This window comes from Ailuropoda melanoleuca, chromosome 15 (assembly GCF_002007445.2).
Source record: "Ailuropoda melanoleuca isolate Jingjing chromosome 15, ASM200744v2, whole genome shotgun sequence".
Taxonomy (NCBI): domain Eukaryota; kingdom Metazoa; phylum Chordata; class Mammalia; order Carnivora; family Ursidae; genus Ailuropoda; species Ailuropoda melanoleuca.
Genome location: NC_048232.1, coordinates 27,445,256 through 27,454,565, shown reverse-complemented (window position 1 = coordinate 27,454,565; position 9,310 = coordinate 27,445,256). Strand labels below are relative to the sequence as shown.

The window sequence follows — 9,310 nt, the reverse complement described above, 5'->3', positions numbered from 1 at the left end:
CCCCCCCCCCCATTCACCTGTGAACCTCTGCTGATTGTTTCATAGAGCCTTGGTCAACTGCTTTTAGCAGCTAAACATTAAAGCCACTGGGAGCATAAACAGGAAGCTGGTGTTTAGGTGGGAGTTCCTAGGAATTTTATACTACTGACCACAGAGGCCAAGAGAGAAAGGAAATAGGAAAAACAGTGTAAATACCTGGGTGACTAATGACTTTGCGCAGCTTAGCTGGCTTTTCTGAACATTTAACGCGAAGTCTCTTCTAGGGAAACACCCTGAAGGTATTTCAGGACCCTGAGCGGCATCGAAGGGCCGATACATCAGTGTTTACTGCCGACGCTTAGCTGGTGGGTTTTGTTCACCTACTACAGGGCAGAGAGATTTTCTGCCCAATTCTCCAAGTGATCGACTCCATTTGCATGCGCGGTGCAGATATTTTGCCGAGCGCCGGGGTTCCCAGGCCTCCAATTGTAAAGGGTTGTAAGGCCACCCCTTCCTTCGTTCACATGGATAGCGCCTAAGAGGATTTAGAATCAAGTGGGCACATTTGCACGGCCTTGTTCTGAAGAGGCAGCTGGAGCGCGGGCCGGCGGGCCTGGCGCAGCCAACCGCGGGTCCCCGGGGACTGCATTGTCCTCCGAGGGGCCGCCACGGGGGCTCCATTGTGCTCGGAGCAGGCCTTTTTCTCCTGCCCTCTGCCTCCCCCGGGCCTCCTCCCCCACCCCCCACGCAGACTTTTCTCTCAAGCTGCCCGGATCCCCCTGCTGCCGCATTTCCAATGCAGAGGAGCGGGCAGGGCTCCGGGCTGGCCATCTGCACGCGGAGATTGACAGCGGCCCCGGAAGGTCAGTGCCTCAACGATTTCTGTCTGAACAGCAGGCCACCCAGGCCTCCCGAGCAAAACAGGGACATCTGCTCCCCTTAATTTAGAACACTGGTTCCAATTTCACCGGAGCCCCTTGCTTAACGCCGGGCTCGGCTCCGGGGGAGGGGTCGGGGAGGGGCCGAGCAGACGCGCCGCCCGCCCCCAACTCCCCCGCTCCCCGGGCGGAGCAGCTGAGTCTGGCGGGGGCGGAGGCGGGGGTCACCCACGTGACCCGGGTGACGTCGTGCTGGGGAGGGGAGGAGGCGGGTGGAGGGGCGCGCTCGGCCCCCAGCCTCCTTCCGGCGCCCGCGACGCCCGATTCGTCCCGGGTTTGCGGAGGCGCGGGCTGCGGCGCCCTGGGAATGGGCCGTGGGCGGCCTGGGGGCGGCGATCCGGCTCGGCGAGGAAGGTAGTGCGCGCCCCGCCGCCGCGGTCCTCGGACAGCCTGAGCTGGGGCGGCCTCAGCCTGGCTGGGAGGGACCCGTGAAGGGGCAGGAAAGTTTGCTGCCGCCAGAGTGGGGAATCCAGCTCAGCCCTTCCTGGTGCAGGTCTCCGGGCTGGCAGTTTGAGAGCCAGCGGTCAGAGGGCAAGGCCAATTCCCGCGTGGACGGTTGACGTCGAAACTCCTCCTGCCTTTTCTGTTTCATAGTGGGTGAAAGAAGGAGGGACCTGCCTTTCTGATTGCCCACCACTAAATCCTAAGCTCCTTGAACACAGCCGCCGCATCTTATCCATCATTGTGTCCCCGTTCTTAACACAAATGTTTGGAGAATAAATTAACGTGTGGAGTGAAGGTGGACCATGTGACCACTGAGTAGAACTGTTCTCTTTCTTTATGACAGAAAACGAGGCGTGCTGGAGAATGAACCTGTGTGTACAGCTCGGTATTAATTACCCCCTCCCTTTTCCCCTTTGCTCCTTTGTGTCTCGGTATGCCCGCTCGCTGGCAATGGGCTGGGGATACGAACAGCCAAGACTCAGCCCTCCGATGGAGCGCTGTGTGCAAGACAACAGCTAACGGGGACTCCGGGCGTTCAGTGCAATAGTCGGGTGCCTCAATCGAGCCTCCAGAGAGAGCAGGCGGTCTAAGTCGAGTTTGAAGGGTGAAGAGGCGCTTATTACTAGAAGGGCCCTCTACCCACACAGGTCCCTCTGCATGGATTTCCCCGTGACCCTGTTTACCTCCTGCTCGTTCTTGAGGCCTCGGGTGAAATGTCACTTCCTTGGTGACCCACATAAGGTCATCCTGTTAAGCGATCCTGTGGCCCGGCACACGCCTCATGATGAGCACAGCTGGGCACAGTTTGCCATCTCTGTTCCACCGGAAGCTTCTTGAGACGGAAACTGGCATTTCCGTGCGTGCGTAGAGTCTCGATGTCCAGCACAGTGCCTGCCCCACCGTGTTCCCTAAATATGTGCTGAACCGATGAGTAACCAGACTCTCAGGGAGAAGCCCATTCCAGCATTTTCTGTTGTGAATGTGAGGCCAGACTGTGAGTACCACGTGGGAACAGAATGACCTTTTAGAATGTATTATTTTGTGGAACTGGGCAGCTCAGCGATTTCAGAACCGTCTTCTGCAGAATCAGTGTGAGGCTGGCGCTTCTCAGAAAGAGTTACCGTCGTGAGACAAGTTTGGGGAAGACAGGTAACCCAGGTTGCTTGTTTTCCAGGAGCCTCTAGTAACATTTTGCAGCTGGGGAATATGGATGAAGCTAAATGAAAACTTGGCTGCACCACCCCCACCCCGGGCCCTGGGAGGTGAAGGGGCTGCTGTGGGGGGAGCTCCTGGAGATTGATTTGCGGGCATGAAGGCTGGCTCCTGCCACCTGGCTTCTTTGTTACGACTTGGACTGATTTGTTCCTTGAGTTTCGACAGGACAGAGAGAATGGAGGATGTGGTTGGAGAGGCGTCTGTGGCATCGTGCTGTCTGAGCTGGAATTCAGCTCTCTCTCCCACATCTTAGCTGTGTGATTTTGAGGCAGTCCTTTGCGTCTCTGTACCTCAGACGTTGCATTTATGAATAGAAATAGTGGTATCTAACTTAGGATGTTGAGACTTTACAAGCTCTCGTGTATTTAGAATTTTCCTGATGGATATAAATTTTATTTAACTGCTAATAATTAATTAAAAATTAAATATCTGACCTCTAATAGGTTAATTGAAGTAATTAAGTCTCCTGGCGGTGGAGCAAGATCACGGAGGACCACGGCCTAAGGGAGGAATTTTTCTCTGCTTGCTGCCTTCTTAGCTCAGGTGAAATGTTCTGAGCATTCATCATTACTTTTCCAGCTAGAAGGATTCTAATTCTGTAATAGCGTTTGCTGAGCTCTCCCTCCAAGTAAATTTAAATTGTGATGTCATTATACTCTATTCTCAAACAGAGGAGTGGAACAGAAGTTTTGCCTACAATCAATTTTCCAGGACTGACTGAGTAGCCAAGTGCTAAGTTTCTCCGCAACAGGACTAGGATCCAGAAGTCCGTGTTATTTGAAACAATAGAGATGTGCCTACAATGAAAATGTGAATAAGATCTCGTCTCATTTGTTGTAGCTTAATTTGACCATGAAAACATCAATACTGGATTCTCAGAGAAGAAAACATTTCAGGGCCTGTATGTTAGACCACGGTGTGAAAATTCACATTGTTTTAACAGTGCACTTCGACTTCCCAGCATAAAAGAAAGCTGCTTCTGGAAACTCAAAGGTACTCTGAAAATGAGCGTAGAAATGATTTCTTACCCGTATGTATAATATCGACAGTTTTACTCCTTCAAGTCTTTATTTTCCGTGCAGAACATTAACTTGGGTAGAGTTTGCTACACTAGATGTTTAGAATAAATCTGTTTTCCGATATAATCTTCGATGCATTCGTGAACACTTTATCGTTTGAAACAAGGAGCAAAAGACATATTTTTTAAATGTTGCCTCTGTTCATGGATAGAATTTCCGTGCCCAGAATGGTGCTTGACCCACATATCCTGACATCACTTAAATCGTACAGGGGGTCACTTCTTAGAGATCAGAAATTTGCTCCAGATCAAAAGATTCTCTCCAAAAGAAGGACTCTGAGAAACAAACTGAGGGCTTCAGAGGGGAGAGGGGTGGGGGAATGGGATAGGCTGCTGATGGGTAGTAAGGAGGGCACGTACTGCATGGTGCAGTGGGTGTTATACACAACTAATGAATCATGGAACTTTACAACAAAAAAATAAAAAAATAAAAAATTTTTAAAAAAGAGGCTTTAAAAGCAACATCTCATTTTAGATCTGAAGTATGCACTGGGCACTTCTTGGGTACGGCTTCTCACCTTTGGGCTTCCCCTGCCCCTTATTCCAGCCATTGATTCAGGCTCTGGGCAGCTTCCTGTGGGCGCAGCCTGCCAGAGGCTTGCCCTGTGCCTGGCCTCGCGTCTCTGCTGGAGCTCCCCATCCGCCCTGGAGAGTCTCTGGGCCACACGGGGCACATTGCACTGACAAAGCCTGAGATGCAGGGGAGGACGTTTTGGGGGCAAAACTTCGACCTACAAAGCATAAGCCCTAATGTATAAATGCTTTCCTTTCTCCCCCCAAGATGGAGAGCCCTGCGATGTCTTTCCTACAACTCAGGCAGGACAGAAGGAGCCAGCAGCCACTTGCCAGGAGCTATGACTCATCCTTGTGTTGCTTTTCCATCCTTCTCTGCTCCATTCTCCTCGTCCCTCCTCCTCTCTGGATCACACCCCACGGTAAAGTGTTCGCGCTCCAGCCTTTGTCCTGGGATCCGCTGTCTGGGAGACCCAGGCGAAGTCATTTCGGCATTATTTTTTAGCAAATGGAGTGATCGTGTTTACACGACTTCATACACACAACTACCCCGTCCCACTGCGAGTGATCCATCCAGTTATTTTGTGAGACGGTTCATGGCAAAGCCTCTCTCCTTCCTCTGGATGTGGCGGGGCTTAGGGTGGTGAATCGTGGCTGCCGCTGCTTCGGCCACAGCGGGACCAGGGGGCAGTTTGCCATTGGCATCTGGCAACTGGTCAGCAGCCTTGGCCCTGTGCTTTCATCTGCTAACTTTAACCTGGCTCTGTTTAATTTTTCCAATCTGTATTTTTAACTTCCTCCTAAGTTTCTCATTTGCTCATTTTATCCTGCTCTATTTATGGATTTGAAGAGTATAAATAAGCAAAGATTAGTGTGAGTAGGTCTTTAAAAAAAAAAATCATATGGCCCCCATGTCCCAGAGTCACGTATCATGCTCTTACCATGTGACAAAGCTTTGAAAATGAAAAGAAAATCATTTTTTTTAAAGTAACAGTGGGAAAACTTTATTGTCTTCATTTGGAGACCTAATTTATTGAACTCATTTAATCACAAATAAGCCTCTGGATTCGTATCTGCCCCCTGCTAGGGACCAGCCATATTGGTACAGTTTTTATGGGTGCCGTGCTCAGGGGCATGCCCGACATCACAGCCAAAGGAAGAGACCAAGTTTTGCGTGCTCCGCCCCCCCGCTCCCGCCATGGAGACGGAAGTGTGAAACCTGAGGGGTGCATTTGAGTTCCGAAAGCGGCATGTTCCGCACATGGGAAAACTGCTTCAACCAGAATACCATTCAAAGGTTAACAGGTCTGAGAAAGGACCAGAAAAAGGAAAGGTTCTTCATCAGGTCTGGGTTGTGGTACTACCACTCGGGCCAAAGAAGCCAAATGGGCTTCTGGTAGTAGAGGGATCAGTGCTGGGAACAGAGGCCATGTGGAGTTCTTGGCAAGCCCCAATGGAAAAATCACAGTGCAGACCTCCAGGATTCTGGAGCCTGGCTGTGCCATTGGCAGCAGAGAACTCTACAACTTTCTAACAATGACTCTTACGTGCTATGGGGAACCAGTAGAGAGAGAGTGCTCCTAACCATGGACACCACCTAACCATGTGGCCAAAGCAGCCCATCGCAACTGGGTTCTCTCAGAACCACCACATCATGTCATGGGGTAGGCCAAGGAACGATTCCCTGTAAGACTGGATTGGTGCTTCTGGAATTAAGCACAAGAAGGACTAGGGGACACGGCCAAGCAGCACAGGGGCTCCATGTCACCCACCGTTACTGGGCCAGCACCTCCCCGTCAGCTCACACCTATGACCATATGGAGGATCCTTTATGATTGAAGTCGGTTGAAGAGGAAGGGTCTCAGGCTTGCTGGTGGACCAGCTCTGTATGGTGCAAGCTGAAAACAGTGACTGCACCACGGCCCCATTCAAGGGTGGCCTTGAACAACAGTGGTGAGGGAAAGGTTCGGGTGGTATCCCCGGTCATCTACTTTGTGTTGAAAAAGAAGCAGCCTGAGACTTGTGGGCTGTAGCAAATGGCTTGACCGAATGGGCAGGGGCCTAGAAGGAGAAAATGGGCAAATTAGCAACCAGGAGGTCTGGGGTAGACATTGCATGGACCTGTAAGAGGGCGTACTGTGGGATCTTTGTATCGCGTTCACAAGAGGGAGGCACTAAGCACGCAGAGAGACGAAATGACGGACCAGTTAACGGCACCCAGCCTCTGTCATCAGCCACTTCTAGTATCGGCACAACTACACATGAATAGAAGAGCCACGGAGGCAGGAGTAGAGGCTACGCGTGGGCCCACTAGCCTGGACTTCCACTTACCCAAGGTTTTCTAGCTCATGCTGCTGCCAGATGGCTAGTATTCCAGTAGCAGAGAGCGATCCTGAGTTCCCGATACAGCACCACCCCTTAAGGAGACCAACCTGACACTCTGGCGGGCTGCCTACACTGGACATCTTCCAACATGGAAGAAACAGCAATTCATTTGAACATGAATGGACACATATTCTGGATATGGATTTTATATTTCCTGCTCTTAGGCCTCAGGTAGCACCACTATCCAAGGCTTAAACGGTGTTATGTCCACCGTCATGGAATCCAATATAACATCACCTCAGACCAAAGAACACATTTTTTCAGCAAAGGAGTTGCTGGCATGAGCGCATGACTCCACTGTTCTGTCTCACACTATACAGCTCGAAGCTGCCAGCCAGAGCAGAGCGTATACAGACCTGTTGAAAGCTGGCCTGATGTGCCGGCTCAAAGACGATCCTTCTTTGGGTGGAGCGCCATTCTTCGGGATGGAGGAGACCTTAAATCAAAGACCTTTAAATGCCACTGTGCTCACAATGGGTAGAATGCAGGAGTCCAGGAACCAAGGAGTAGAAGCAGAAGGGTCCTACTGACCCTCACTCCCAGCGACCTACTTGAAGAACTTGGACTTTTTATCCTCACAAAATTGAGCTCTGTGAATTCCGAGGTTCTGGTTCCTAAAGGGGAGGATACTTCTGACAGGAGACACAGTGATTGCCTCTTTGAACTATTAGTGTGGCCAATTCATGGGCAATTCTAGCTCCTTGCACCAAGAAGCCAACAGGCAAGAAGAAAAGTCACTGTCTTAGAAGGGATCATTGAACCTGGTCATCAGGAACAGGTAGGCAGATACTGTTCTGTACAGGGAAGGGAGGACTAATGTAGAACCAGGTGACCTACTTAGGTACTTCTTGGTTTCCCTAGTCCAACTTTGAAGGAAAATAGACCACAGCCTGAGAGGGGCATGATGGCTAGTGGCTCAGACCCCTCAGGGATGAGGGATTGGTCTTGTCAGGAAAACCACCAAGATCTCCAGAAATGCTTGTTGAGAGTGAGAAAGATCTTCGGTGGGTAACAGGAGGGAGAAGATGAGTATCAGTTGTCACCCTGAAACCAGCTATTGCCCCAATATCTATAATTCGTCCCACTAACCTTCCTCTGTTAAGTTCCCACTAGGAACAGAAGCTCATTGGTGTCTTGAGGAGCTTTCCCCAGAACCTCTAAGAAGAGAAGAATCCAAGTGCTGTAAGGGGTGGACTGTCATGGATGCTTCGATACACTGTCCAGATTCCTACTCAGGAAGATTCCTATTCAGGAAGATTCCTATTCAGGAATGAAGGTCTTGTTTGCCAGCTGCTGGGAGTTCTGTGAGAAGATGGCCCTTCACTCTTAGCCTGGGGGGTTTGCCTCCTGTAAGGAAGACTGCCTGGTCATCTGAAGATCACACCACCTCCCAGGGACAACCTGCATTAAATGCCCCTCTTCCCCTAATTTGGGACAGCTCTAGAAGGCTACTTCCGGTCCAGAGCTCCATGTGGGTTGGCTGATGCTTTCACTGAGTCTGCACTATGTCTCACCTTCTCCCTCTGTTAATCCTCCCCCTTCCCAGTTGATCCCAAGAGCACTCCTTAATAAACAGCTTCCTGGGAACATGACCCATAGCAGCAGTAAAACTTGGGTTATTACCAGATGAAATAGTTTGTGTTCGAAGCCTGGGGAGCCCTGTGAATAAAGAAACTTCAGTTATACAAAGTAGTCGGTTTTATTAATACCAAACCATAATTATGAGTCTCTTGCTAGTTGCCAGTTGATTTTGATCAAACGTACATATATGTAGAAAAGTGAACTTTTTGTGAGAATTCCTAAGTACATTCAATCTGGGCATATCTCACTTCAGATGCCAGATTTCCCACTCTGATTTCAGTTCGCTGTTTGGATTTTAGCCATTTTGTACGAGAGAATGCATTTCCCCAGAGCTAAGTAGTTGCAGACATTCCTCAGAGTTTTGATACATGGTCAGAAACAAGGAGAATCTGTGAATTCATATATTCATCTCTAGAATCCTAAGGCTTGGTGCCCCTTTGCAGGCATGGTTTGTTTTTCAGCTCAATCCGTGCTTGAAATCGAACCACACTGATAAAGCAAACGTTTAATAATTCAGGTACCTGCTGAGCTTCACATTCCGTGGGCAACTGTAGAAACTTCAAAACATGATTCATTTTTGTGAAACTCTCTGAATCTTTTCTTGAATTATGACCTTATATTCACCCAATAGTAGCTCTCTAAACCCTGTGGAGGTTTGGGGGAGCTCAGGGCAGATCAGGAAAGAGGGATCGGTGTGGCCCCAGCTGCCGTCTGTTTGCTCACGTGTTCCTTTAACGCCAGAGCGCCTGGACAAATCATCAAAGCAAATTTTTCTTTGCCACTTTAATTCCATGTCTTATTGCATCAGCAAGAAAGTTCCATCTTGGGAGACTTGGGGAAAAGAACGAGGTGGTTCCTCTGAGTTTTGTTATGAGCCAAAGTCATCAATCAGAGGAAGTAGCTCAGAAAGCCTCTTTGACAAGTTTGCCCAACGTAGCACTCTAACTGTGTGAAATAGGATAAGCCCCCCCCCCCCCGCCCCTGCAACTTCTGTACAGTCTGTATCCTGAAAGTCAGGAGGGGACAAGTATCGAGAAAACGTACGCATGATCATTTGCTGACGCTTCTCATGCGATTAGCCCGAATGGCCACGTTCACTGGCAAATTCTTCTGATACATGATACAGTGGAAGTTGGGCACACATGCCTCTTTTTTTGACTTAAGTAAGGAACTGACA

At 49.8% G+C, this 9,310-nt stretch overlaps 1 long non-coding RNA gene across 3 annotated transcripts; it reads left to right on the top strand.

Moving 5' to 3' along the window:
• Window positions 1-210: 210 nt before the first annotated feature.
• LOC117796422 lies at window positions 211-8,486 on the top strand. 3 transcript variants are annotated; one of them, XR_004620923.1, is made up of 3 exons: window positions 211-842; window positions 3,020-3,569; window positions 4,436-8,486. It is a non-coding gene; the product is annotated as an uncharacterized LOC117796422 (long non-coding RNA). The 3 variants fall into 3 exon arrangements; XR_004620922.1 differs by lacking the exon at window positions 211-842 and adding an exon at window positions 1,126-2,510; XR_004620924.1 differs by lacking the exon at window positions 211-842 and having other exon boundaries at window positions 1,126-3,569; window positions 4,436-7,330; window positions 7,656-8,486.
• Window positions 8,487-9,310: the final 824 nt, after the last annotated feature.